Source organism: Acomys russatus, chromosome 21 (genome assembly GCF_903995435.1).
Source record: "Acomys russatus chromosome 21, mAcoRus1.1, whole genome shotgun sequence".
Classification (NCBI taxonomy): domain Eukaryota; kingdom Metazoa; phylum Chordata; class Mammalia; order Rodentia; family Muridae; genus Acomys; species Acomys russatus.
In genome coordinates, this window is record NC_067157.1 from 13,560,188 (window position 1) to 13,565,034 (window position 4,847).

The 4,847-nt window shown below is 43.3% G+C and overlaps 1 pseudogene; it reads right to left on the reverse strand.

Moving 5' to 3' along the window:
* Positions 1-1,905: 1,905 nt before the first annotated feature.
* LOC127205131 (40S ribosomal protein S8-like) lies at positions 1,906-2,554 on the reverse strand (annotated as a pseudogene).
* Positions 2,555-4,847: the final 2,293 nt, after the last annotated feature.

The window sequence follows — 4,847 nt, forward strand, 5'->3', positions numbered from 1 at the left end:
ACAATCATCGTGCCTACCAACATTTGAGTTCAAACTTGCACTTTGGCTTTTCTACCTACCAGCTCTTTTCCTCACTTCATCTATACATACGCTTAGAGATTGCTTTTCTATCAAGTCCTCTGAGCATCACAGCTCCTTATGATTTCTTATATGAGCACGTGATGTTATTAAGGGCCTGGGAGGTGATGCAGGCAGTATAGTGTTTATTGAGCAAGGAGGAAGGGCTGAATGCACGTTCCCATGCCTCAATAATACAAAGCCAAGAGTGGTGCAATATGCCTGAAATCTTGTCACTAGAGACAGGGAGACAGGAAGTCCCTTGAGGCTCACAGTCAACCAGTCTAGCTGAATCAGTAAGCTTCCAGTCCATTGAGAACCTCTTTCCCTGAGAACAAAATGGAGACCAATTGAGGAAGACAACCAACGTCAACCTCCAGCCTCCATATGCACACACAAGGGTACCCTCAGACATACACAGTATACATGCGCATGAGCGCGCGCGTGTACACACACACACACACACCTCACAGATGTGCATACTGTTGTAAACTCCTTTGTGATGATGGAATATCTGTTCTTTTCTTCTGTGATTGAAATGATTTTGCTTTTCTGGGTCCTGTTTCAGTAAACTGTGTTGAAAAGATAGAATGTGTTCTGATCTGTTTTCCCTGTTCCCTTCTCCAGGAAGAACACTGTCTCTGCTATCATAGAACTCCGCTTAGCTTTAGTGAGAAATTGATACCTGGGCTAACCCACATATGTGTACTAATGCTCAGATTTTTAATGGCCGATCATCAATCAATACCGTACTCTGGACTATAAACCCACCCATTTCTTTTTCAAAATTACTGATTAGACTACGGAGAGTTTACCATCATGCATTCCCATTTTTTTCCCTACACGTCTGTGGTTCCCCCTGAGATGCTGCATCAAGTTAGCCTGCAGAATCTGTTAGTTCTACTTCCCTTCATCCTAAGCCAATAGGAATTGACAAATGTGCCTTAATACACCTGGTATCCCTACATGCCAACAGAGTATAGCTGTAGAAATGCAAAACCAGTGCTTACTGAGTGAGTGGATAACCTTTCTACCCTTCCTTTTGGCAGTCTCTCAAATGTTCAAGTTCATGGCTTGATTTTCAGCATTCCACGAGGGTGCTTTCTTCACTGTTCTTGCATTTAGACTTCTGAAATGGACACACACAGCAAACCTGAAGACATTTAGATTGGTGTGCCTTGAAAGGTTCTTCCATTTCCAATGTAGTTTATCAATAGTTCTGGCATCACAAGTATGTCTGTCAGATATATTGGGGCCAGAAGGCTGAAGATGATGCTCAGATATTATAGAGAATTTTGGGTGACTGGTCAGGCAGTAAACCATCTCTGTCATCTTCTCATTTGGGAAGCTGCTAACCTGCACTCCCTGTATATTCAGGTAATTAATTTTATTTCTTCTCAAGTCTCTGATGGGGTTGAAGAGCAGATAGTTTAGCTTTACAACTAAGCTTAGTTTTTTAGAGGTTGTTTCTAGGTCTAGATAGATGTCTTAAGTTGTTAATGACCAGATATAAAAGAGACCCTAAATAAAAAATTGTGACTAAGCCCAGTCTACATTCCACCAGAACCTCCTTTCTTAAAACTATAAAATAAACATGATAATAAATAAAACACACACATTTACTGAACATAATAATGCAATCATACCTCATATTGTAAGTATACTTACTTTTTTTTTTAATTTTTGCTGTTTTCACAGGGTTTCTCTGTGTAGCCTTGGCTGCCCTGAATTCACTTTGTAGACCAGGCTGGCCTCAAACTCACAGCGGTCCACCTGCCTCTGCCTCCCGAGTGCTGGGATTAACTTACTCTTTTTTTTTTTTTTTTTTTTTTTTAGAACAATAAACACCTTTATTACATGAGCTAGGAATGGTTTATTTGCCTTTCCGGGCTTTGATCTTCCTCAGGTAGAACTCCAGCTCCTTGCCCTCTAGCACATAGCCATCCACTCTGCCACACTGGCCTGGTCTTGAGGCAAAACAGGCAAGAAGCTTGCCCTGCTGGAACTGCTCCTCCAGAAGACTGCTGATTTTGGCGTTCTTTTTCCTCTCATCGTATTTCTTCTGAATTTTCTTTGATCATTTTTTGTTTAAAATCTCTTCCTCCTCAGGAGTCAACTTGGTCCCCTTCTTGCGGCCCAGAGACAGTGTGTAGTGGGACTCCTACCACTGTCGGTACAGGGCGCTGTCAATGAACACGATGCAGTTCTTCACCAGGGTCTTGGTGCACACAAGCTCGTTACTGGATGCATTGTAGACAACATCAATGACCCTTGTTTTACGAGTACAGCACTCAGAGCCCCAGGAGAAGTTGCCCACATCCAGTCTCAGGGCACGGTACTTCTTATTGCCTCCTCGAACTCGGACTGTGTGAATGCGACGAGGGCCAATCTTGGTGTTGGCAGCAGGCCGGCCTAGCTCATACTTCTGCTTGTGGTAGGGCTTTCTCTTACCCCTGGTCTTGCGGCGCTTGTGCCAGTTGTCCTGAGAGATGCCCATTGCTCGGCGCTGGCTGGAAAGAGCAACTTACTCTTTTTTTTAATACAAAGGTATTACTGTGTCACACTTGCTGGCCTTGAATTTACTATGTAGACCTGGCTGGCCATGAACTCACAGACGTCCACCTGCCTCTAACTCCGTAGTGCTGGAATGAATGGCGTGTGCCACCATGCCTGCCTGTGTGCACTATATTTGTCCTCTGCTTAGCTATTGTGAATTTGTGTCTATACCATTCTGCTTGTCTTTTTTTTTTTTTTTTTTTTTTTTGGCCATTTTAAATGGTGCATTATATGGCACAAGCTGATAGATACGAGGCCAAGTTCTCCTGTGTTTCCACCAATTACATTCTTAATGAATCAGAGACTGCAGAAGACAAGAATTAATTCTCGTTTCCCTTCAAGTTCTAGAAGTCCCATGTGAAGCTGCATAAGTGGCAGGCATCTGACTATGCTTTCCCCAGGCATCTTTCAGGTAAGACTCTGCTCCTAGGTTTGAGCATGCAGTGATGAGAACAGCTCCCAGGTCTTGCCTGGTGGCATTGCCACCTCTACTGAGCTTTCTCCCCTTGTCCTTTATACAAGAAGGTAGATATGCTGTAGGGCCCTTCTGTCTTTGCAGGATAAGAAAGTACTCTAGAAGTTACTAGTGGTCAGCCGACTATGGACTGTTAGATGAAAGTGAACTTCTATCATTATTAGCAATCTGTCCTGTGCCTTGCTAAGTCTTAGTCGTTTTAATTGTATAGCATATCTATTGATGTCAAAGGTACTTGTTAGCTGTATGATTTTTTTTTTTTCAGAATATTGCCTAACCCAATGGAATACAAGCATAAAATGAAAGGAACTTTTTGTTTCCATGAGCACTAATACTTTGGAACAATTTTTCTAAAGGCGAGTCACAAACTATGGTGTAAATAAGACACCTCAGAATGGTGTGAGGTAAGGGAAAGATGTTATATACGAACTTGAGAGAAAACTCCTAACCCTTTCAAAAGGCACATATTTAAAGAAAAGACTGATCTCGGATAAGATGAAGAATATAACAAATGAAAACAAAATCAAATGTCTTTAGATAGTATAAAATATGCCTATGACTTCTTTTTAACAATGTCTTTTACTGTGTCAATTTTTTTAAATCATCTGAACTAATGCTTGGCCAATGACCACAGCTATGAAGACACCTAACTACAGCCTTGACACTCATACATTGGTCACAATAGTTTAAAGGGACGTAAAGAATAAAACTAAAGTAAAAATGATGGGGGGGGGGGGCGGATAAAGTGAAAATGGTGGAGGAGGCCAACCCCTCCTCCCAAAGGGGCTGGTGCTATGTCACCCCCACATAGCCATTGCTCTTTGGAATGCTGCCAAATTATCAAATTTTCATTGTTTTCTTTTATTTTTTTACTGTGATATTTGTATTGATTCTTTATGACTATCACACCCTACACCCTCATCACACTCACTTCCCGGTCCTCCTATGCCCACCCCTTCACCCACATGAACCTCCAACAATAACAAAACAATAAAATAAGTCCAGTTTCTGTAATCTATATACTCACTGGAGCATGCTCAAACTGTCAGTGGCCATCCACTCACATTGATCTGAGTCCATCCCATCCCGCACCCCTTGCCAGAAACCACCAATTGCGGAGAGCTACACTTCAGCCTCCGTATCGCACTTTGAAGAGTTCTCTTCGATGGCTTCCTGTTTGGGTTGTTACTTTGGGTAGGGGTGTGGCCACGAAAGTAGGAGCTGTCTCGGAAGTCTTCCATGTTCTCGTCTGTGTGTCTGTAGTCATTGATATCACAGCCAAGAAAGCATCCTTGCTCTTTACAGTCAGCAAGAGTACGTACGGGTCATGGACTTCCACGTGGTGTACGGCTACTGCACAGACCACGGACGTATCCCACCCCCACCCCCTGCTGCAGTTGGACCCTGAGCGGACCCAGACAAAGGCCTCCGCAGAGACAGATGTCAACATGGTCTCAGGCTGTAGCATAGACTACAGATATCCATTTGGTCTGTAGTGTTAACATCAGCCACCGACATCATCACAGAACCTAGCTGCCGTAGGACCACAGCGTCTGAAACGGCCATTGGAGATAGCATGGGCGGGGACATCGCCAGGTCCTCAGGTGGCAGTGAAGGCTACTCAAATCAGTATGCCCTTTGGCAGTGACAATGGTATCTTCTTTTGCTCTTTAACAATCTACACTCTCCAAGCGCCTGTGCTTTAAGCTGGAGTTACATGAGTGACATCCAGCTGATGACAAAAGATGGTTGATGTCTT